The sequence below is a fragment of the Peromyscus maniculatus genome, chromosome 15 (genome assembly GCF_049852395.1).
Source record: "Peromyscus maniculatus bairdii isolate BWxNUB_F1_BW_parent chromosome 15, HU_Pman_BW_mat_3.1, whole genome shotgun sequence".
NCBI lineage: Eukaryota > Metazoa > Chordata > Mammalia > Rodentia > Cricetidae > Peromyscus > Peromyscus maniculatus.
In genome coordinates this window covers 75714382-75739790 of record NC_134866.1, presented here as the reverse complement: position 1 = coordinate 75739790, position 25409 = coordinate 75714382, and the positions used below count along the sequence as shown (strand labels likewise).

General features: G+C 50.3%; 1 protein-coding gene across 3 annotated transcripts in view; it reads right to left on the bottom strand.

The window, feature by feature from the left end:
- Positions 1-15678, bottom strand: part of Gcnt4 (glucosaminyl (N-acetyl) transferase 4) — a 29271-nt gene extending 13593 nt beyond the window's left edge. The window contains exons 1-2 of one of the 3 annotated variants that reach the window (XM_042261668.2): positions 15235-15678; positions 1152-1268 (exon numbers count right to left, since the gene is read on the bottom strand). The gene's annotated coding sequence lies outside the window, so the exon portion shown is untranslated. Of the gene's footprint in view, positions 1-1151; positions 1269-6880; positions 7334-15234 lie in introns of those variants that run through there. The other 2 variants (XM_042261667.2, XM_016004221.3) reach the window with 2 other exon arrangements.
- Positions 15679-25409: the final 9731 nt, after the last annotated feature.

The window sequence follows — 25409 nt, the reverse complement described above, 5'->3', positions numbered from 1 at the left end:
AATGGGGGTTGGAACTTCCAGATCCAAGCTGACATGGCTACCCACTACATTTGCTCTTGTTTGAAATCTGTCTTTAGACAGCAACACAACGTCCTCGGAGGCTCTGGTTACTCCCCCAACTCTAGCGGGAAGCACATTCATCCTGGTACACTGCAGTTGGTCAGTCGGACAAAGCCCAAAGACCCACATTTAAGTCCGGGCTCTCCTATCTAAGGCTTCCTCAAGCGACCCAGCAAGCTGTTAACCACAGGCAAGTCTTTAGGCCCCAAGTGTTAGGCAGGACAATAGTTTTTCTATCCTATGGTGCTATTGTGAAGGCCCTATGATACAATGCATGTGAAAGTGCTATAGGAAAAAAAGACATTGGCTTGCAAATGTCAGGTTTTAGGACCTCCATAAGAAGAATGGTTTCCCTGAGGGTAAACCCAGAGCCAATCCTTTGTTCATTCTATTTTCCTGAAGCAGCGCATCCATTATCCTCCCTCCCCACTCTGACATTCTAAATGATTATTCGTTCTTTACTCTTTGGCTACATGGGTTGTGTTGACAGTAATTTTGAACTAAGGTTCCGAATTCTCCCTGGGGTTTCGGAATGGTGTAGACCCAGACCTGCCCTGACTGTGAGAGACAGGAAGACAGCAGCTCTAGTTCATGTCTGGAGATCGTTCTCTCATGTCTGGAGATCGTTCTCCATTTCTTTTGAAACACTGGTTGCCAAAGAGTTTCTTCCAAAGGCACCTAGGAGTGCACACAGCCTTAGCACTAGTGCCTTAGTGCCCTGTGTAGCAGAAGCTACAGATCTGTCCTCTCAGCCACCTACTCTTTTAGGGGTGACTCTCTGCAGTGGCTCTGTGTTGACCTTGCTTTGGAAAAGTCACCCCACATAACCAACAAAACCATCCCTCGTCCTTTACAGCAATGTGAACACACGAAACACACCCTCAGACAGGGCGTTTGTAACACCCGGTCACAAAGACCATGTCCAGTGACGCTGTCTCAGCACGGTTAACTAGGCTGTCATCCAATCAAGGGGCCCTAGCTGAGGCCCTTTGCAGGGTGTGTAACCACTGACAGCTTGCTCGCTTGGTAGTTGGCTTCAGCGTGGCTGTATAAGAAGTATGGCTGTCATCTTTATAAAATAGTTACTTTACCTGCAAAACCGTGAGAACAGAGGCCTCAGTGGAAATGCAGGACACGAGAGTCATTCTCCACACTGCTTCTTTAGGTCACTATTCTGCCTGCAGTGCCTTTTCCGGAGTCTTTCAGGTCTAGGGAGAGTCACAAGATGTGTAAGGTTACACGGGAAATGAGTAACTCATATCGAGATGTTTTGATCCGACTGATAGGGGTCCCTTGAGTTAGTGGGGTATCTGGGTCATAGCAATGTAACAGAAAGGTACAGAAACCAGCTACTATTCTGAGATTACAGCAATCTGGGGAGTCAACTTGATCTTGGTTTTTCTCTTATATGGTCTCACGGTAACTATCAGAAGTTGTTCAAGGTCCAGCTGGCAAGGCCACCTTGATGTCAAGGGGCTCTAGCAAAAATGCCAGAGACTGTGAAGCCAATGGGGTTTCCAACTCATAGCATCCCGTGACACTTATCATGGAGTAAAATATTGGCTTTTTCCTCTAAAAATGTTTTTAGAAGATGGGCAGATTCCCCAAATACCTATCCCCTCAAATGTTAGATTGATGGGCGCCTGTGTACCATTCCCACCTGTCTGAGCACAAGGGACTCTAAGAAGAGGAACTGACTGATGCATTGGACCTCGCCACCTGGGTTTCCTTCTTTCCTCACCTCTGCCCATCTCATTTAGCTTAGGTACAATGAAAACCAAGGCGTGTTTGAAGTTCCATGTTCTGACCTTAAAATGTGGGTCAAGAATATTTTGGATTCTTTTCTCTACAAAGTAGAAAACTCAAAATAAAAAAAAAAAACATTTGGTGTGTCGTGTGTGTGTGTGTGTGTGTGTGTGTGTGCACATTCTTGCATGTGCATGTAAAGGCCAGAGCAGGAAGGCAGCTGTCTTCCTCCACAGCACTCCTTTTTATCACCTGGGTGCGGGATCTCTCACTGAACTGGAAGCCTGCTACTTCAACTAGACTGACTGGTCATAGACCACTTGGGATCCAACTATCTCTGCCTCCCAAGGCTGGTTACAGGCACATACAGTCATGTTTGCCTTATTTGGTTTTCACATGAGTGTTGGGGATTCAAACTCAGGTCCTTAGGTCTTCATGCTTTAGCAGCACCTGCTCTTACCCACTGAGCCACCTCCCCAGGCCTTGTCTAGTTGTTTTTTTTTTTTTAAATGAACTTCATTGTGTTACAAAGACAAGATTTCCCTCACCTAATGTGTGCAGATGCAGTCGTTTCTCTCTGGAGATCTCTGGTGTCATACAGTCAACTCCATATTTTTTTTTAAAGTTTTAAAATTATTTATTTATTCCTGTTTTATATGCATTGGTGTTTTGCCTGCATGCATGTCTATGTGAGGGTGTCAGATCTCCTGGTACTGGAGTCACAGACATTGTGAGCTGCCATGTGGGTGCTGGGAATTGAACCTGGATCTCCTGGAAGAGCTGTCAGTGCTCTTAACCACTGAGCTGTCTCTCCAGGCCCTCAATTCCATATTTTATTCTCCTGAAATTAACTCCTCCAAAGCTCTGTAGCTCACTGGAGATCTGTGAGTAACTGATTTCTACATGTGTATTTCTGCCCTTAAATTACTGCATAGTGGAGAAAGCCTGGGGACAAACATATGTGAATCAGGGTGTCTCTGTCAGGAATGGCGGAGGCCCAAGCCTTGCTGCTAATGGATGGAATGGACGCACTCTATTTCAAGTGAGAAGATTTGGCCCATTTGTCTTCTAGGTTCAATCAAAACAGTGGGAGTCCATGGACATCACCATTGCTTCTGTTCTAATCAAGTCAAGATCATCATGGCATGGTGGCCCCCATCTGTAATTCTAACACTCAGGAGTCTGAGGCAGGAGGATCAAGAGTGAGAGGCCAGCCTAGGCTATACTGTGAGATTCTCCAAATAAACACACACACACACACACACACACACACACACACACACACACACTCATGCACACATGTGTGCGTGCACTGGTAAATACCTACAGACACACAGACACATATATACATGTGCACACAATGCACATTTACATACACTCACATGCACACACAGATACGCACACATACATGTGCACATACACACACACAGATACACACATACCTCCAGGCATGTGCACATGCACACATAGACAGAGAGACACATACATGAGCACACACAACACCCCCCCACACACACACATGTGCACGAAGGTGGGCACTTCTGTCATGACTCCACTATTTAGTCAAAGATCTGTTGGCTTAAAATATGCAAACTGCCCTGAAATCTCCTGCACATATAGAATACTAAGTTAAAATCCAGGTACTTAAGTGGGGGAGATAGAAGAAAATCCACAGTGCTTGGGTCAATATTACCAAAATAGGAACTTCCAAAGCAGAGATTTTTCATTTTTGCCGAAGTCCAATCCAGAAAATCCCATGGTAACTGTGTAGCAGACATCTCTGGCAAGGGTGCATTTGAACCATAGTTCCCACTAAGACAGCAGGCTGTCACACGCAGGTGATGTAACAGCCTTGCTTAGCTTCTGAAATGTTGACGCAAGCCTACACGCCAGCTGTGTGAAAAGCAGAAATCAACAGCCAGAGCAGATCTTCTTCTGATGGCGAGTGAAGTGCCAGCACAGAGGTGTGATGAAATTCAGAAACAGAGCATTACGGGGACCCTCGCAGGCTGCCAGGCTTCACAACCCACCCCCCCTTTAGTGTCTCTATTGCTGGTGACAGAAATGAGCAACTTGGAAAACTTCCTTCCCGCCTCCCATGTAGAACAGCCAGTAATGAGAAGCCAGGCTGTGAAGTGGGGAGGTGTGGCTCTCGGCAGGAAGAATGTCCAACTTCTGTCCTTTCCTCTCTTTCCACCTTTCTGCCTGGAACTCTTTAACTGGCTAGAGCCAGTTGCAAAAGATGGTACAGATGTTCTCAGCCTCCAGCTCCTCAAGCCACTGAGCTAAACTCGGCAAACACCCCCTGGCCCGAGCTTTTGTTAGATGAGAAAAAACAAGCCCTGACATATTTAGGCACCTTGCACTTTGAAAGATGAACACAGGAAAAGGGTAATGATGCTTCTCACTCTCTCACATAGCAAAAGTAAATTTAAATCAGGTTCAAGTGAGTACTTGCTCAACAGCACAATCCTGTACACAGTCAAGTGCAAAAATGTCTCAGATATGCTGAACTTCTCATCCATCTAAATTTGGAGGCAGATGGAGGCTTTAGGTAAACATCTGAAGGAAGGCAGCCTGCAAGATTTACCAAATTAACTCCAGTGCTGGCGAGAGCCGCAGTTGGCTGACTAGGCTTCTCCTAAGCACCCCTCAACACATGGCAAGCCTGCTCTGCATGGTTGCTAGCCAAGGCAGTGGTCCACACAGTGTCCCAGCATGACCCCGGAGGTGGGCTCCCTTCTTGAAAGGCTCTTATCACACAGAGACTCAAGAGGCAGGTTTTCAATTAAAAAAAAAAAAAAGTCAGTACCACACAACTCAAAAACACTCTGAGCAGTTCAAGCTACAAGTGTGCCCCCTCACCATGTCCTCTGGCCCCAACCCCCTTTTAGTGACAAACTCCATCTGACCTTTGGGCACATCTTACAAGTTTGGAACTGGAAACTAATGGTTCTCATTGAAGTCCCAAGTCTATCAGCGACGAGATGTCATGACTGACTAGCTGGCTTCTCCCTCCTGGGCTGGAGAAGAGCAATGAAAGCCCTGCTTCCCGCGGCGATGACATGGTTAGCTGAGCTAATGCCCTGGATGTGCCGCGGCAGGAAAACTGGGGAGCTGACGGCCAGACTCACAGGCATTGAGAACAGCTGCTCCAGCGACCAGGCACTGCTCTGCCAACCAGACCAGGAAGTCCTGCTCAGAGCACCCTGCCCACTCCACACCAAGGGACTGTCTTGGAGAGGTGACAGCCATGGGTTGCATCGGCGGCTGAGGCCAAAGCCACAACAAAGGTTTCCATACTTCTCGTGGTCCAGGGCAGTCAGATGGGGGCCCACAGCTGCATTTATAGCTATCTGAAAGTCCAAAATTTTGCAAACACATTTTTACAAAGAAGTAATCGTAAGGGTCACGAAGAAGGCAAAGGAGACAGGATTTAACAGACCCTGTTAAAGTCTGTTCCGGGATGTGACATTTTTGGTGGCTTGGTTATAAGCTGACTATCATCACTTCTTTCTCAATAATTCCTATGGCTATTCCTTCTTTTACTCTAAACGTTCTATTATTCTATATTTATAAACTACGTGAGGATCATAATGATCTTTTTTTTCTGGAGCTGGCTAGATCATCTGGTGAAGCCACGTGCCATCAAGCCAATGCCCTGAGTTTGATCCCCAGAACCCACATGGCAGGAGGAGAGGAGTGACTATCACAAGCTGGTTGTCCTCTGGTCTCCACGTATGTGAGCACACACACACGCACACACACCACTGAATGTCATAATTTTAAAAAGCCATTCTTTCTAACTTTGGTGGTAAAATATGGAGGACACAAAATTTATCACTTTAACCACTTAAAAATACCATTTTATATGTAGTAACTTTCATACACACAGACACTGAACATGCATGGGTCACGTCTCGTCATCTGAGAGCACAGCTCTGCGGCATTAAAGACCCTCATGTCGCTGTGCAGCAACCAGCACCATCCGTTTCTGGAACTGTTTCCTTTCCCGGCTGGACTCCGTGCCTACTGAGCACTAGCTCCTGCTTCTCCTGTGTGTCCAGCCCAGGGGACCCATCATCCCACTGCTTCTATGGCTTTGGCCACTCAAGAGCCCACACAACAGGAGTCACACAGTATGTGGCCTAATGTAGTGTGTTTAAGATTCATCCATGTTGTCGCATGTACCAAAACTTCTTTCCTTTGGAAGGCCGAATAATATTCCACTGTAGGACATGCCATATTTTGCTCACTCATTCCTGTCAGTAAATATCTGGGCATGCTTCCATGTTGCTGTGAGCACGGGTATAAAAATAATTGGAGTTACTGCCTTTTTAAAGAATAGACACCTTATTCCTTACTTATTCTAAGGGAATTTTTAATCAATTCTTTCAGAATTTGATGCCATGCACTTTGATCATATTTACCCCCACCTTAACCCCCACCCCCACCCCCAAATCCGCCTTTACTTCTCTACTTGTCTACTTTGGGTCTTTTTATTTTTTTTTTAACCCATCATGTCTCTTGTGTGCTGTTCACATATCCTTGGATCTGTGGTTTTCCATTGCAGTGTGGAAATTTCCAGGGGTCACACTCTTAAAGAAAACTGACCTTCCCTCTCTGGGCAGCAATCACCTGCCAACTGCTACTCTAGCTCCCTTTATCTCATTGTCCATCCATCCATCCAAGGAAAATTTACTGTGTGCCTGCCACATGGTTGGAGGCACCGTATAGACACACCTGAACGCTGCGCTGCCTTGAGGAACTTGGAAATGGACGTGAGGTCCTCAACACATATACACTATAAAAGAAATATAAGACAGACATATACAGTGGGGGTGAAGTAGTCCATTTGCATGCTGGACAGCCGGGGAGCTTCCTGGTTCAGGAAGCGGGGCACTTCAACAGTCCCAATCTGGCTGTGAAACTGGACATTCCCGGAAGGGTCGCTGGTATTGAGTACACATCAGAAAGCCCAGGAAACTGGAGTCTGCTATCAGTGGAAATGGCAGCACCCAAAACTGCACTTGTTTGGAAAGAGAGGAATGGATGGACAGAGCGCCGCTCTTACCTGGCACCCTGTATTCGGGAGGCCCAATGGGAAGGTGTTGTCCACTCTGAAGGTGTGTCATGACCCTGCATGACGGTCTTTTCTGGAGATGCTCCCACAGACACACCTGTGTCCATTTTCCCAGTTCAGACAACCTCCTCAATTCAGTCAAGTGGCCGACCAAGACCAGCTGTCACAGTGCGTCCAGAGACAATGTCTTACAGACACGTTGGTAGCCAGCATTTGGAAATGTCTCTTTCCTGGAGAATTTTCTTGCTATGGTGTCGACTTTCTCAGGATTCCTTCCTTCGGCTGTGCTTATCATTCTAGCCTTGTCCCTCCTGGTCTGTCTTGTCTTGGCAGCCTACATCATGTCCATTCTGTGTACCATCCCACGTCTTGGTCCGAACCCATCTGCTGCACGTCTCTGAGTCTGGAAGCTGAGGGAGGGCAGGATGGCGGCCGGGAAGAGCCAGGTCCTTACTCTGCCAAGGTGGAATGTGGGGTGGATGCAGCCTCTCAGATCCGCCACCTTCATCTAGGCAAGCGGGAGGGAGGAGAGGGAAGCTTGCTGTGCCGATGCCATGGGCCTGTCACAGCTGCTTCCCCAATTGCCACCACCGCGTCCCGGGTCCTCTCCATCTTGCAGACCCCCAGGGTGAAATGGCAAGGCTTGCTGACCCCTGGGGACAGATCTAAGCTATGTATATAACTCTGGGACGGATGGCTATACCCAGCTCTTCTAACCACGGAACAAGGCCTGCTTTCTTAAAACAGGCTGGCTGGGGCTCAGAGGCAGGCCCCCTGGGACTTCTGTGCAGGTCCAGAAAGAGTTAACCTTAACGAGGGTGTTAGCTGCAATCTGTTTTCGAGCTTCAGAACACGCTGCAGAGAATCCCAGGCTTTAATGAGCAGCTCAGCCCGCGAGGAGTTTGACCCTTAGTGACCCGCACCGCATTGCACAGATAGCCAATCCCATGGAGAGATAACCCACACTAAAAAAGGTATTCCTCAGCACATAATGACACATCTGCCTAACCAGATAGAAGCCCCGCACAGATACCCACCTGATAAGCCCGAAATAACTAGGGCACAGCAGTGGTGGCACACTGCCAGAGTAGAACCCCCCCATCTACCCGCAGCCCCCTACAATGCCTCTGCGCAGACGGTGTCCCCCAACTGTCTTGCTCGCTATAGTTACGACAGAGTGTATCTAATAAACTCTATTCCTGTCTTTTGGTTTTGCTCTGTCGTGAACTCTTTACCACCCGCACATCACTGGCCTGTCACCACCATGGTTCCCACATGACATAATAGCACAACCCACCCAAGATATCAGATGGGCCGATGGGCCAAGCCTGAGCACCATTAGGAGGCCGTGGTCAAAAGGACAACCACATTCCATCTCCCTTTAACTGGATTAGAAGAAGGAAAAAGGAAAACCCGGAGAGCAGAGAGGATTGCAAGCAACAGAAATGGAAGTGCAGTGCAGTCCTGCTCAGGACACACTATGCCACCATCAAAAATGTCACTCTTTCGTGACCTGATGCACTCGACCATCGGAGGGGTAAGACTAGTTTAGTCTCCATACTCTTAAAAGCAGGAGATGAGGGGGGCTGCAGAGATGGCTCCGTGGTTAAGAGCACTGGCTGCTCTTGCAGAGGACCGGGGTTCAATTCCCAGCGCCTTCACAGTCGTGTACAACCACCTGTAACTCCAGTTCCAGGGACCCGGCCCCCTCTTCTGGCCTCTGTGGGCATCAGGCATGCGCGTAGTACACATACATCTATGGAGACACTCATGACGTAAAGTAAAAACAAACACATTTTTAAAAAATTAGGAGACAACGTTCCCCCACAAAATGAGCAAGCAAGCCCCGCTTCTGGTGGAGACCGCACAAAGCTTGTTAAGCTCGCCCTTTCCTACTGGCCATTTTTTCTACTCCACCCACCACCTGGGGCCAACTCTCTTGCCCTTGTCCCATTTTCACAGCTGGTAACAGCCCGCCAGTTCTCCGTCTCATGCATCTCTGCCCTTCCTTTCCTTATGCGCTCTCCCTTGTCACGGGAGACTCGTAGTGCATGCACCTGTATGCTATGGATCATTCCAACACGGCTTCAATCTTCAGCCCCTGCAAATAACCCTGAGAATAATGTGATGAAGCTGACTCCTGCACGGGGAAGATTTACCTCAGGTTATAGGAAACTCCATCGCCACCGGGTACTTCTTTGTTCTGGGTTTTTGGTTTTGTCTTGTTTTTCTCATCCCAGTAAGGAAGACCATCATACCCAAAGAGGTTTAGCAGAGGCCGGGGTGGAACTTATCGGCAAGGCATGAGCCCGGCATGCACAAGGCTGCACGTTCCATCCCAAGCATCCAAGACAAAAACAAACAAACAAGCCCAAAACCAAGGGGTGGTGGTGGTAGCATCTTGGAAGGAAAAAAAAAAAAGCTTGGCTTCGGGGATTCTGGATTTGGTTTAAGGGGAAATTTTAATGCAAGCAGGGGGAGGCTAGCTGGGTGAGACCGCGTTACAATAATACAGGATTCCAGGCACAGCCATAACTCTAGAGAGCCTGGCTAAGGCATTCCTGCTATACAGGTATTCTGTTTTTGGCCTTCTGAAGCTTTATCGTTGTTTTTGAGAAAGGGTCTCGCTATGTAGCCCTGGTTGCCCTGGAACTCACTATGTAGACCAGGCTGGCCTTGACTCAGAGACACTCTTGCCTCTGCCTCCTTAGTGCCGGGATTAAAGGTGTGCGCCACCATGCCCCGCAACCTTCTGAAACCTTTCAAATGCATTCATATCATCCCACTGTGCTCCTTTAAGAATTGTAGAGGGGCATAATTTTACACTTAAAATCCTAGATCGTCTGAGACACCTGCCTGAGTCTAGACTACAGCAAAAAAGAACTTGAGCGAAGCAGAGAGGAATTCTAAAGCACAAGTTTCACTTCCTGAATTCACTTTTGTGCCCTTCCCCCCACAGGCCCTAAGCCAGTGAGTGGTACAAACCCGAGCAAGAGAAGCCAGCCAGTCTCCCTGGCAGCTGCTGGCCAGTGTGACCAGGAGCCTCGGACCGGGATGGGGTTATATAAGCAGGGCTGACAGAAAAGCAGGACTTTCAGAATAGTGGGGCAACTCCTGCCAGGGCCCACCACGGCCAATCTTCTCACGCTGGCTCCACAGGACTGCACAAGAGGCCCCAGTGTGGGCCTCATGAGCTGGGAGGAGGGCCACTCACAAAGAAACTCTCACGTCATTAATTCATTGGCCTGGACCTCAGTGACCCAGCTGGCGGAGGACGCTTAAGTTAGGCTTGGTTTACAGGTCAGCTGACAGAAAGGAGACCTGGGCAGTTTTTCTCACACCTGGATCTGACAGGATGAAATTTAAATGCAAAGAGCCATGCGTGGGCCCCAGACATCAACCGCGCACGCCCACCATGGACCAATGCTCGCTGCAGGGGCATCCGTGGGGGGGCGGTGGTTCTTTGTTTTGGCTGGCTGCATTTGGCATGAGTCACTGTTCAGAATGGAGTTGCCAAAGGAGAAAAAGAAAAAGGTGGCAATCCAAATCCGCCACCACCGCCCTGGATGGTGGAGAACCACAGGCGCGCAGAAGGCTGAAGCCCCAAGGGAGCTAAGAAAGCATTCATCGTGAGGTTGGGCCTAGCCACGGGGAGGGACAGCCCAGCCTGCTCTGTTCTGTCCTGAGCAGATGACCTAAGGGGTGGTTTGGGGGTCTCTCAGTCCACCCCTCCCCAGGATGGTGAAGGAGGGATCGCAAACAGCATACCACGGAGCCCGTATGTGCCATGGTATACGGAAGGGCGGGAAACTGGAAGATGAGGGGCCAATGAGTGAAAAATCAAGAGAAAGAAAAGCTCCTCCAAGGAGCTAAAGAATCCGTGAAAGCTGGTGGCTGGACCTGCCACCTCCAGAGGTTCTCACAGTCCCCTGGGCGGTCACAGAGCTTCTGAGTTCCCGGACGACACTGAAGCAGCTGGCTCAGGGACACACATGAACTAACTCCAACTGACAAAGCTAGCATTTGTTTCTCTGGCTGTTTATCTAGTTAATCAATTAACTTATTTATACAGAGTTTCATGTAGCCCAGGCTAGCCTTGAACTGGCTACACAGCCAAGGATTATCTTGAACTGGTCCGGCTTCCAATTCCCATGTGCTAGGATTGCAGGCAGGCACCACATACATAGGCTGCTGGTTTTTGATATCCTGTATCTCTAAAACTTTCCTTTGTGGGATTTTTTGTTGTTGTTATTTTGTCTTTTTTTTTTTTTGAGACAGGATTTCCCCCTTTAGCCCTGGCTGGCCTGGAACTCACTCTGTAGACCAGGCTGGCCTCGAACTCAGGGCTCCCCCTGTCTCTGCCTCCCGAGCACTGGAGTGCTGGGATAAAAGGCATGCGCCACCACACCCAGCAAAATCCTCATACATCTGTATCTGAGATTATACACTCTCTAACATTCAGTCTGCCCGGCAGAAACCCAGCCCTTCCCTTCCAACCACCTTAGGATTTCTTGTAAGCTCAGCCTCTTAAACCAGACCTTTCTGCTTGTGCTGCACTTTCTGGCGTTTTATATAATCTGGTTCCCTCTGGTCTTCTTCCATTTTTCCTATGTCTTCTCACAACACGTTCAGCAGAACAAGTTTCATAAGATATTAGGAATGACCTGCTTTTATCAAATGATACCTGGCTTCCCTGCCTTCTGAAATAGTAAATACAGACCTAACCCCCCACCCTCCAAACCCGCTCTGACTGAGTCTACCATTCCCGTCTATTACGACAGAATTACATTTAATTAAACTGCATTTGGTTCCCAATTAATTTTATTTTTCCTCCTATCCCCTAAGTTTCAGACTTTGGAACCTGCTAGGAAAATCACCAGCATATGGGAATGCATATCAAATGACATGCAAAACGATGCAAATTAACACCAGGCATAGGTCTCTAAACGGTTTGGGCAACGTCTGCAAGCCCCCACTAAAACCAATTCAACCTGTTTCACCTCCCCACACCCTGGCAGCGCTCTCTCTCTCTCTCTCTCTCTCTCTCTCTCTCTCTCTCTCTCTCTCTCTCTCTCTCTCTCTCTCTCTCTCAGTATTCTAGACTATCTGGAATGCTGTAGTCCAAGCTAGTCATGAATCCTCCTGCCTCAGCCTCCTGAGTATTGGAACTACAGATAAGCGTACCACGTCTGTCCCGGATTCTCTTATTGCGGTTGGTCTTCGGCCACACTTAGAACCTGACACTGACAATGCTAGGGAAAGGCAGCTGCCGCCTGGAAATCAGCCAAAGGGACGCAGGCTTTAACTTGCTGCGGCCTTTGTCGGCTCAAGGTTCTCCAGGTCTCAGATGACGTGTTTGGAAACGACGGACATGACACCACAGAAAGGACATTACCACCGTATTCGAGTGGCTGGGTACCACACACACACACACACACACACACACACACACACACACACACACGCACACACGCACACACGCACACACGCACACACACTATACATGTGTGCTGGAAACATGAAATCAGTTAGTGAGGAAGAACAGAGCCCTTAGGCGTAGGGTCATTTCAGAGACCAGGACAAGGAGTCACAAAAGCCAGGAAACTTGAGCTAGAATGCAAAGCATGGGAATGACAGAGACAAGAAGCAAGTGGTCACAGCCTCAGCCCAGGAGCCTTGTCCCTGATCAGAGCACAGCTGAGGTCTGAGGTCACTCACCCTCTGCATTTCTGGCATCATCCAACTTGTGTGATCTACACAGTAAAAAGTCCAACTGCAGACGTACTTGCCTCACAACACTGTCTCTTTAAGGCACTGACTGCTTACATGAGTTTGATCGATCTACCATCAGAATCAAACTTTAAATGTTTTGCCCTGGGAAGTTTCGGGTCCCCTGAAACTGGAGTTACAGGCAGTTGTGAGCTGCCGTGTGGGTGCTGGGAGTTGAACCCGGGTCCTCTGGAGAAGCTGCCAGCACTCCTGACCTCTGAATTCTCACTCTTCTGGACGCCATCTTCTTCCACTGGCTCCACGTCATTCACTTTTAAATAGCTATAAAAAGCCATTCATTCCTCGGCTTCCCTCTTACCCTGGAAGCGGCTACCAGACCTGGCCACCCCTCTCTGGATGCTCTGCCCTCAGGATCCCCTTTCCCACCTCCGAATCTCCACTCTCTCCTCTTCACACCTCATCCCTGTTGCAGATGGCAGCCAGCATCCAGAGCCTGCTCTACTGGCCACAGGGGACGCAGCTCTCCTTCCCAGCCTCCAGAACTGCGCAGACTCAACAAAACTGGACCTGTCCTTCTTCCTGGAACCTGCTCCTTTCCCAGTGCTCCCTGTTTCTGGGAACAGCAGCACCCAAACTTATGGAACCTCCCTGCACTCACATCCTCCACAAAATGTTCTCCGCAGCATTCCCCCGGTCCACCCACCAAATCATCAGTACCTCAGTCGCTCGGACCCAGCCCTGCACACTCCAGGGCTCCTCAAATCCATTCAGCAGCCAGGGTGAGTGCTTGTTGGGACTCAGTTCTCCTACCTCAGCCTCCCAAGTGGTTGGGCCTGAAAGCTCTGTGCACCTGCACCTGGCTGGTTTGGTTTTCAGTCACCACTGTATGAGGAGACTCACAGGTGGGAAGCTGTTTTGAAGATGCACCTACATTATGTCACGGGCCCCACCTCCCACCATCCCTCAGCAGCACCCTTCTCCATCATCCCCTCGGGCTCCCATGGGGCTCTCCCAGCACTGACCTTTCCTGTTCTCTGCTCTTAGGATACACCGATCCTCTTTACGCCCCCAACCCCTCAGTCCCAACTCATCCTTAGCCCAGCTTCCATTCCACAGTATGGGGCCTGCACCCCGAAAAGATGAGCTACTGCCCATCTGTGCCCCACAGCCAGGGCCCCGCTCACAGTAACCATGCAAGACATTGGTTTGTCCAACTGACTCTTTGACCCCACGTTGCTCAATTTTATTGTCTCAATGAGGTTCCTGCCCCGCAAGTCTAAGACAAATCTTTGAAGCTTATTCAGCTTAACTCACACAATGTAGTGCTAATGGTAAGCCCCAGGAACCAGGGCTTGCCCACATCGTCTCCTCGGGTCAGGGCAGAAAAGGCAGCGTCAGTCACATGGAGCCTCCTGCCTGGAGTATGTACAGCCTGCCTAGGCTGACGGTACTTCTTGCAGTACTCATCTCACCCTGCCCATCTCTGCCCTGTTTAGCAAGACTCTCAGGAACTCTCCTTCCAGCCTTCTCCGTGCCTCACACTTCTTTGGCCATTTCTTCCCCAATACCAATAAAAGATAATCCAGCAACATCCGAACCCAGCATTCCTCACAGATCTGGATACCTATTGGGTGCACCACAGACAGCTCTCCGCAATAACTCACTTTTAAAGACTACTTCCTCCAGGCACTATCAACTAAAGCTGCCAAAACAGACGATTAGTTTCTAGACTTGGGCTGACACGTGGCTTAATAAATAACAAGGGCACCCTTTATGCATATAAGGAGATTTCTACGTCTCTCAACCCCGAACAATAGACTCTAATTTTATTCCAGCTCTCTTAATCTTCTTGTTTATTACTCTTAAGTTTTAAAGGTTAAAAAAGGTGTGGGGCATGTGCCCCCAAACTGGCATCACCTCTCCACTCGCCCGGCATAAGATCTTCCAGCCTCTACCTGGAAGCTAGGAGCTTTCATTTGCATACCATGCCCACCCTGGAGGCACGCCCACGTCCGTGAGGGGGCCCTGGAGTCCCTTCCCTGGGGCTGGGATTCCCCCAGAGGTTCCCAGCCCTCCAGGAAGACGCCGCCACTTCGCTCGAGGGAGGGAGGAGGGTACGATTTCTGGCCCGCTCCGCAGCATGCAAACTTGACCTTAAAACGCGCAGAAGCTTGTCCCCGCAGAGGCCACGGGCCGGGACACGCGACCTGCGGCTTGCCTCCCCCCGGGGGACCTCCGTCCCCGCCACTCCACGGATAAGCTGCGCGAGGAGCGGGTCTCTGGGTGGCCCAAGCCGGGGAGGGCTCCCCCGCGGGCCCCGGCAACTTCGCGGCGTCCCACTCACGGCCGCGGCTGCCGCGTGGGGCTGCGAAGCCGCGGCATCTGCTGGACGCTCACTGCAGTCGCACCGCCGCCCTCGCCGGCTCCTCGGGGACCCACGGGCTCCGCCGCCAAGAAGCCTAGACCCGGTTAGTTCCGGATCGCGCCGCCCCCGCCCCATCGCGACCAAGACGCGGCGCGCCAAGTTTCCCACGAGGGAAAGTGAAAGTGGCGGGGAGGAGAGGGGTCGCGCCCCAGCGCCTCCTCGCTTGGTCCACGTGCCCAAGCCGACCTACCGGTGATCTGGGGGCCCGGGGCGCGAGGTCCCCGGCACTGCGCCACCCCGGCACTCCGAGCCCGGCTCTCCTCTGCCACGCGTGCTGCTCCGGAGTTGCTCTCCCTCGGCCAGCGATGGGACAGCGCCGAGGTCCCCGGGACGCCGGGGAAAGGAGGAGCGCCACCGCCACGCTCCCTCCCGCGGAGGAGGCTCCGCGCCCTGCGCTCGGGGTCCCCCGCACCGCGCTGGGGACCGAATTTCCTTGGCGCGCACGCCGGTAGGTCGTGGCTCTGGGGCCCGGGTACCCGCTTCTCTGCGGCTGCCCCGCCCGCCAGACACACACCAGGCGTCGGAGGAACGGGATTGCTAAGTGATTTGCCCAAAGTCGCCGAGAGGGCGGTGACAAAGCAACTCACGTCTGCTACTCCGGGCTGTCCCCCCCGCACGCCGGGCTCAAGGCTGGCAGGACTCGCCAGGATGCAAGCGGGCTCTGAGGGCGAGGCCAGCAACGGCCTGCGCTGCCTGGCGAGCGTTATCAGCAGCGTGGGAAGGTGGAGTCTAGCAGGATAATTAGGGTACAAAGTTGTGTTTTAATCAGGGGCTAGATGAGAAGTACGCTTCCTCTTTCCCCTCCGGCGGAGGTGAGGGTGGCAGGGGGTGATGCTGTATCGGGTTCACAGAGTAACTGCATCAAAGAGTGGTACACGCCCATTAAACCAGCCGGGCGGTATCTGACTCTTGAGGTTCTTGTAAGGAAGGGGTCCTGTGAGTATGTTCACTTTAAAGTAGACACTGTAGGTGTGGTGGTGCTTCACATGCCCAAAGGGTCTTCCGCATCCGGTGGGGGTGGGGGTAGGGGACTGTTCCTGGAATCTGCCCTTCAGGGCAAGGAGTAGGACTACGTGAGTCAGTCCGAGCAGGTTTATTCTTTGTTCTATCTTTTGAAATGGACTGAAAGCCTGCAGAATGCCTGGCTGGACCTAGAATCCAGATCCAGTTAGTTCCAAAGAGTGCCCACATCAGCAGAGAGCCTCAGTTTCCCTACCCTGGCTTAAAAAAGCATCATGTGCTCAGTGTGCAAGTCTTCATGTCCATTTTTACAGACTTATTGAGAGAAACATGGGCCGGCGGCTTGGCCCACCTCTCCTTCCTGAGGAGACCTCTACTTTCTGGAGAAGTCATTAAATGACCTCCACAATTCATCTTCCCAATAATTCACCTTTTCCAAGTTGGCATCTTCTGTGCTGGAGAGGAAGGAGAAGAAACCAAGGCTTCCAGTGGTCCTCCGTTCTGTGCCCTGTTCGAAGCACTAACGCAGTTGAAATAGATCTCCACGACCTTATGAAGGGGAAGAACTGTTTTTATTCTGATTTCTCAAATGAGAAGTGGGATTCAAGTAACGGGTGGGGGGGGGGGTTGGGGGGTGGGCGTGGGGTTGGAGAGGGGAGAGCCAGAATGTAGACTTCGTGGTCTGTTGGGTGTGTGCCCTTAACCACAGAGGAACCCAGGCCAAGAGGGCTGGAATTCATAAGAACCAGCAGCCAGCCTCAGCCCCAACTCAAGCAGCACCAGCCTCCAGTTACCGCAGGCAAGGCACACTAGGAAACACACACATCTCTTTTATTAATTTGGACCTATCAAAGTGGATATCCACTCACTTCCTGGCTCCCCTAGCCCCAGATCTTTGGCCAATCATTCTGTCCTAAAGCAAGTGTTTTCTATGGTGGGACCTTTATCTTTTATTTTTATTTTTTACATTTATTTATTCGTTTGGGGCAAAGAGGTCAGAGGCCAACTTTCGGGAGTCAGTTCTTGACTTACACCACGTAGGCCCTGGAGATGGACCTTAGGTTGTAAGGCTTAGTAGTGAATGCTCTCGCCCTGTGAACCATGTTAGCTGCCCAGTGATGGGACCTTTTCTTCTAACTTACTTTCTGTGGTTGTGATAAACAACGTGGACAAAAAGCAACTTGGGGAAGAAAGGTTTTATCCGGCTTATATATCCCGATCACAGTCCATCACTGAGGGAAGTAACTCAAGCAAGGACCGTGGAGGAAAGCTGTTCATTGGCTTGTTTCCAGGCTACATACAGCTAGCCTTCTTTTTTTTTTTTTTTTTTTTTTTTTTTGGTTTTCCGAGACAGGGTTTCTCTTGTGTAGCTTTGCGCCTTTCCTGGATCTCACTTGGTAGCCCAGGCTGGCCTCGAACTCACAGAGATCCGCCTGCCTCTGCCTCCCGAGTGCTGGGATTAAAGGCGTGCGCCACCACCGCCCGGCCAGCTAGCCTTCTTACACCTGCCTAGGGATGGTACTGCCCAGAGTGGGCTGGGCCCGGCTACATCAACTAGAATCCAGAAAATGCCGGACAGATACGCCTCAGGCCAATCTGATGGAGGCATTTCCTCAACTGAGGCTCCTTTGCAGGTGTGTCAAGCTGACAATCAAAATTAGCCATCACACCTTTAAAAAAAACATCTTCCACTTCATGTTCCTAAGCTTAGTTTTGGATTATTGTCTTAGGTTATTCATTGGGATGATTATTATTTCTATTCCGGTCATATTCGGGGTTACCTTTCTCTCCATCTATTGCCTTCAGTGGTGACTGTCCTTGTTCTCTCAAAATCTTATTGCAAACAGTTCCCCCAGATCCGAAAAGCAGGCTGCCCAACTTGGGTTGTGACCTCCGAGGAGGAGCGCCCCTTTGTATGCTTGTCTGCAGCACCCTACGAATGAGGGGCCTTAACACCCCACGAGTGTTTTCTAGCAGGGGTGTGACTCCTCTGAAGGTTCAGGGTGGAGAGTCCTCTGTCTCCTCCTGGTGGCCATCAATCCTTGCTGGTGCTCGGCTCTGAGCTGTACCCCTCCAATTCTTCTCCCACTGTACTCTGGCCCGCCTTCCTCTGTTTCTTCCGTTTCCAAATTCCTCTTGGCTTCAAGAATAGTGCGCACTGGATTTAGAGCCCTAGTCCAATACGATCTCGTTTGAACTGGATTATATCTGTGCAGGTTCTCTTTGCAAATGAGGGTCCTTTCGTGAAGTTCAAGAGGACACAGAGTTTGGGGGAAACACTAACCTCCCACAATTCCCAAGTCAGTTAATGATACAGTGTTTGAGCTAAGGATGCAAAGAGGTATAAATTGAGGTGCCTGCTGCCCTCAAAGAAACGCTGGCTACTACGAACAGAAATAACCAAGGAAGGAGACACTGAGAGCCAAATGACAACCCATGGGCCAAATGACAGCTCCGGGACAGTGGCCAGGGATCCCACTAGGGAACCTCACCCTCAGGCAAGAGTGGTCCAGGCACAATCAAGGGAGGTTCCAAGGGCAAAGGTGTGCCTGGCAGCACCCCATGTCTGAAGTGTCCCCGGAAGTGAGAGGCTGAGGGAATGCAAGTGCTTACCACATGAAACGGGAGAACACCACCAATTACTGCCACCATGGCCTGCTGTGGTCGCAGAGCATTTAGTATCAGGCCCAAAGGAGCCTCCAGTTCCCCCAGTGATTAGTTAAAACCCAGCGTTCCTCGGGAACTTGTGAAGCCAGTTCCCGGTCTACCAAAGGGAGTCATTTCCTTTACCTCTACGACTCTACAGTTCACACACAGCCTTGGTGCTTATCAGCAGCATATCCAGGCCCGCTGTAGCCTCCAGGCTCCCCATTCCTTACTCACAAGTGCTTGTTATACATCCCACAGCCCCCTTCCAGCTCAGAGACTTCCCTCCCACAAGCTACTCCCCTTCCTTACGACCCTCGACCTCGCCGTCCTTACTCTGCTCTCTGCCCTCAGCTGCTGTCCTCACGATGTTTTCTCTGTCCTCTGTCTCACACGAAGCCCTGACTGACCACCACGTCCAGTCAGCGGGCCATGGTCAGTCTACTCTTTTCTCTCTGCTCTGGACTCTTCCAGATGCCTCTGGCTGTTGTCTCTTATTGATAATAAAACCCTTCGCCATATCGTGGAGTGGTCCTGTTGGCAGCTTTTTTTTTATTGCATCCCCTAGCAGACAGTACTCTCTGGGCTGAGGGTGCAGCTCAGTGGTTTAGATTCACAAGGCCCTGGGTTCGATCCCCCGGATCGAAAGTGGATGGAGGGTGGGGGTTGGGGAAGTACCCTCAGTGCTTTGCTCTTTGAGAAAGTCCGGAGACTGTCAGAGAGAATACCTCGTCTTGTAATCAAGGATCCCAAGGTTTGAAGGAGCGGCACAACTCGCCCAGGTTATGTCACAGATAGGTCATAGTTTGTATGTGACACACTGCTCTGCAGACCTTGTTCAGGAGCCCCGCCACACCTCTCTGCCCACACAGAATGCTGTTGCTTCCTGAGTTGCTCTTCAGTACTGACTGCTGCTCTTGCTCCAAGGAAAGCCCCTGGAGGAAACATGACAGCCTCCTTAAAGTGGCGTGAGTTCCAGCCGGGAAACGGGCCAGCCTTCCTGGATAACGGAGCAGGCTCCACCTGAGTGTTCTGAAGACTCCCTGCCGACCTTCCCGCGCAGGAAAGGACCCTTTCTGCAGAACTCGTCTGCCTGAAGGAAGTAGGGCTGAAGGCACACAGAGTCATTGGTAAGGAGTGGAGCACAGAGGATAAGAAGAGCCCTCACCTCCAGTAGTTTCACGTGATGTTTTGACTGTCCGGAGCACCGTTAGAGAGAGAGCATCATGTCTTGTGACCCAGGATCCCAAGGCTCCAAGGACTCGGCTGACTAGCCCAGGATGAACACCAGATCGGAGCTGGTGTGAAACATTCCGGACAATCCCTGTTCAGGGCCCTCCACTCCGGCAGGATGTAAACTAGCAGAACCTGGTGTTCACCCCAGTGTCTAGTCTCATTACGTTGAAGCAGCACCCACACAACCAGACCTTGGTGTATTTTGAAGATTTTTTTTTCTTTTCCAGACAGGGTTTCTCTGTGTAGCTTTGCGCCTTTCCTGGAACTCGCTTGGTAGCCCAGGCTGGCCTCGAACTCACAAAGATCCGCCTGCCTCTGCCTCCCGAGTGCTGGGATTAAAGGCATGCGCCACCACCGCCCAGCAGATTTTTTCTTTTTGGGGGAGGGTGAGAATCTGCAACTATGACAAGCAGCTGCGGCTAAGCAGAATGTCTAGCCTTAGGCTGCGGATCTCACGTACGGTTTTCTGTGCTTCTCTGGATTTTCCTTTACTTAGCAAGCTGGTGACCTGCTGGGTCCGGCGGCCTTCACAGATACATGCATTTGAGGCTGACACACTTCTGAGTCTGCTGTGAGCCAATGCATTCTTGCTCCTGCATTGCTGCATCGGTTGCTATGAGACAATATCAAAATATAAAAGACAGATCCTATCCTTAGGAAAAATCCTATTTCCTCTAGGAGGCACGAGACAACATTCTATGTGCGTTTGTAGAGGAATCTGTGAGCAGTTTCTGCTTCTCAAAATCAGGCTCTCCTTGGCTACCCCTTTAAAGTGATTTTTTAGAGCATTTTTGCACCCCCCCCACTCTTTTTGTTTTGCGACAGGATATTATGTAGCCCTGCTGGCCTTGAACGTTCCTGCTTCCACTTTCGGGATTATAGGTGTCCTATACCATGTCCTGGCTTGGCTAGCGTCTTGAGGGATGCGCTCCTTCATCTTGTGTCACCTTTGGCCTTTTTCATGCTTCTTTCATCATTAGGGCACATCAGGTCCAACTAAGTCTGACTTGAGTCTAGCTCTGCAGGGAACTGAGTCAGTACTTACCCAGTGAACTGTAACTTAACCGAGAATGTGAACACCTGGGCATTTGCCTTTGCAACAGATAGCTGGGTCTCCGCCAATCACAGCAGCGAACTATTGAGGCTATATTTAAAAAAAGACGAATGCCAAGTTGTGGTTAATCCAGGTATTTCTCACTTCCGGTTTCTGCTTGCCGCTTCCATTTCTTTGGCTGTGATTGAATGTGCACGTGTGGTGGTGTGTGGTGTGGCACTCCAGAGGATCCTTGTATTTGGTTTGGACCGATGCCTGACTGGATTCTAGGTAAAAGGCAATTAATGTCTGCAAATCTGACCTAAGCATGGTGGTTCATGTCTAATCTCAGAAGCAGAGGCAGACTGATGTTAGTTTGAAGCTAGCTGGGGCTGTTTGGCAAAGTCCAGGCCAGCCTAGGCTACAGAGTCACTGTACCAGGGTTCCTGTGCTATGATGAAACACCACAACCATAAGCAACCTGGGGAAGAGAGGATTTCATCTTCCAGCTTGTGGTCCATCTGCCAGGGAAGTCAGGGCAGGAACTCCGGGCAGGAACTGCAGCAGAGGCCGCGGAGGGATGCTGCTTACTGGCTTGCTCCCCACGGCTTGCTCAGGAAACACGGCACATGGATGGCTCCACCCACAATGGACTGAGCCTTCCACGTCAATCACACATCAAGAAAATGTCCTAAAGACTTAACCACAGGCCAATCTGGTTGGGGTTTTCTCCTTTGGGGTTCCCTCTTCCCAAATGACTCTAGATTATGTCATGTTAACAAAACACTAGTCAGCACAGTTACCACGTCTCAGGCCCTTTACCTGTACCCCCAAATAACTGCTAATCTAGGTGTTTTTGTAATTTCATCTTTTTAAATTTTTATTTTTTGAGACAGATTCTGTGTATTCTAGTCTGGCCTTCAATGTACAATGTAGCTGATGACTTTGAACTTCCGATCCTTTTCCTCCACCTCCTGAATGCAAGGGTTCAAGGCATGTGCCTCACCTCAGAGAGCTGCAATTTTGTCTTAACAGACACTAAACATCAATTGCTTGCTTGTTTCAAGCTCCTAGACAGAATACCCACAAGCATATGAACTTTGTCTTGTTCTTGCCTGTTTCTAGAACTTAACACAGTGGTTAGCACATTGTCGATGCTTGCTAAATAAATGAAGTACAAGTTAACCAACAAAACATAGGTAAGACGGGTTCTTGTCCTGGTCAGAGAGTAGAACAGTAGCCACTAGAGGCCAGGAAGGAGAGAGGAAGGAGGACAGAAAAGGCTGAGAAACAAGGGCATTCTGCATTTCTCTCCCAAGCCTGGAATAAGGTGGCTGGAAGCCCAGAAAAGAGAGTGGATTAGGCCAGAGAGTCTGTAGTATAGTTATCAGCCCAGCTGCATAGCATAACCATCTGGGAAGCTTAGGAAACTAATGATACACAGGCTGATTCCCCAAGATTCTTCTGTAAAAGAACAGGATTTGTGTGTGTGTGTGTGTGTGTGTGTGTGTGTGTGTGTGTGTGTGTGTGTGTGTGCGCGCGCACTGTAATGTAGCAGGCTCATTTTTTTCAGGCCTTAGCAAGAGGGAAGCCAGGGCAACATAATTCAACATCACCCTCATACCAACAACTGTCTTTGAGCAGTTGCTATGTGTCTGCTACTGAGGCCTGCTTTGTCAAGACTCCCCGAGGGACCTCTGTAGCTCTATTTACAGACACAGATGGAGCCCCCAGACATGGGAGAGTGGCAGGCTCTGTGGCCAGCAATGGCACAGGCCAGATGCGGCCTAAAGGCTGTTCGCACCCAGGTGCCAGCCTGCGTCATCAACCAGAGGCAGTTCTGGAAAGGAGCACTGTCTTAGGATGGATGAAACACCACGACCAAAAGCAAGTTGGGGAGGAAAGGGTTTATAAGGCTTACATTCCCACAGCCCTGTTCATCATCAAAGGAAGTCAGGACAGGAACTCAAACAGAGCAGGAAGCTGGAGGCAGGCGCTGATGCAGAGGCCATGGAGGGATGCTCCTATGGCTTACTCAGCCTGCTTTCTGATAGAATCCGGGACTACCAGTCAAGGAACAGCGCCACCCACAATGGGCTTGGGCCGGACACACCCAATCACTAATTAAGAAAATGCCCTACAGGCTTGCATACAGCTTGATCTTATGGTGGCCTGCCCTTCCTTCCTTCCTTCCTTCCTTCCTTCCTTCCTTCCTTCCTTCCTTCCTTCCTTCCTTCCTTCCTTCCTTCCTCTTCCTTCCTTCCTTCCTTCCTTCCTTCCTTCCTTCCTTCCTTCCTTCCTTCCTTCCTCCTTCCTTCCTTCCTTCCCCTTCCTTCCTTCCTTCCTTCCTTCCTTCCTTCCTTCCTTCCTTCCTTCCTTCCTTCCTCTTCCTTCCCCTTCCTTCCTTCCTTCCTTCCTTCCTTCCTTCCTTCCTTCCTTCCTTCCTTCCTCCCTCTTCCTTCCTTCCTTCCTTCCTTCCTTCCTTCCTTCCTTCCTTCCTTCCTTCCTTCTTCTTTCCCTCCTTCCCTCTTTCCCTCTGTCCTTTCTTTCCTTCCTTACATACAGCTTGATTTTATGGAGGCTCTTCCTCTCTCCTTTCCTCCCTCCCTCCCTTCCTTTCTTATATTTATTTATTTTATGTGCTTTGGTGTTTTGCCTGCATGCATGTCTGTTTGAAGGTGTTGGGTCTCCTGGAACTGGAGTTACAGACAGTTGCGAACCATGTGGGTGCTGGCTGGGAATTGAACTCTGAATCCTTTGGTAGAGCAGCCAGTGCTCTTAACCTCTGAGCCATCTCTCCAGCCCCTGAAGGCATTTTCTTAATGGAGGCTCCCTCCTCTCAGATAACTTATATCAAGTTGACAGAAACCTGGCCAGGATGAACACCAGGAAGAGCACCTGGAGGAGGTCACGTGGTAGAGTTCACACCCCGCTTGCTGTTGTTTACTGGGCTGTGGGCTACACAGCTCCTTATCCTATATCAGCCAAGTGTCAATAAAAGCTACATTTAGGGGCGGGGGTGGGAAGATGGCCAGGTGGAGGGAGGCACTGGGACAGAGCTGATGGCACTCTAATGGAACCAGGAACCAGGCCCGAGAAGCAGGCTGAGGGGACATTTTATCAAAGAAATAGACGCAAGGGGGGGGGGGGCGGCGGCGGTGGGGGGGGATCAAAGTCTCTCCTGGGGAAGTGTAGAAAAACAAGGGTAGGGGACCCAGAGTGGGGGGCTGGGAGCTTTGCCCCGTATAGGGATGGAGCAGCTCAGCTCAAACCATCCTGCTTGGCTTCTAAGGGAAAGGGACACCCCAATCCCAGTGGCTAGGGGTGCTCTGGGTTTGCACTGTTGAAGAACGTATCTTTTGCAGCACAGAGCCGCCATCTTCTAAATGTGGCTGGCTAGAACCAGTATTTTCTTCAACTAGCTCATCACCAGTGTATCTCTTTTGGGGACACATACGTACTGAGACCACGTTGGTTTGTTCTGTTGGCTCCTATCACGGCAGTAACTGTGTAGGGCCGCAGTACACAGGGATGCTTTGTGTGCCACGGCAGGTGATTGGCAAGGCTTAAGTACTAGCTAGGAACTTGCCTTACCATTTCCTTGCCTTTCAGCTTTGAAGGACATAACCCAACTTCATATCTCAGACAAACTGTCGTCATAGAACTTTAAGGTGTGCTGTGCTGAAAACACACATCAGCTGCTTTTACCACCTACAAGCACTTTATTGACACTGCAGCATTTCAAGTATGTACCTGCTGTTCTTCCCTTAAAACTCCTGGAAAAGGAGGGCTGGTGTAGTGGGTGGCTGTTCTTGCCAGGCCCTGAAGCACCGCCCCTAGTGAGGCAGCAGGTAACTGTTACACCTGCCTGTGACCTTGAAGTACATGACCCTGGGGTGTGGCCACTTGGGACCCTAAAGACCTGGGATGTGCGTACATTGCTCTCTCTTCACTACCTTGTAGTTTTGGAGGCTGGGACAGACTAGGGTAGATCTCGCCAGAGAAAAGCATTGGACTGTGCCTCACCCTTCCAGGATCCTGTGACAAATTCCTTTATTCTGTCTTGTGAGTTAACCCCCACAAATAAATTCCTTTGCTCATTAAGCAGACTCCGTGGATTGCTATTGATATTTCTCCTTTTAGGCTGGGCTCCAGCTCATCTGATAAGAGTGTCTATTTGGCATGCCCCCCCCCCCCGTACCACACAAATGGGGTGCTGTGGCATCCCTGTAATGTCAGCATTTGGGAGGGGAAGGAAGGGAGGTGAGAAATTCAAGGTCATCCCTGACTATATGGTGATTTCAAGGCCAGCCTAGCTCAAAAGCAAAGCAAAAAACTCCCGGTAAAGCAGTACCAAATGAAAGAATAGAAACTTACAAATGTGTCTAAGGAAATTAGTAGTTAACCACAAGCCCTGTACTTGGGGATTAAATGAAGTCAGGCAGGTTGACTTGGCGTGGCCTCTAATTCTGATCCTCTTATTAGGTGGT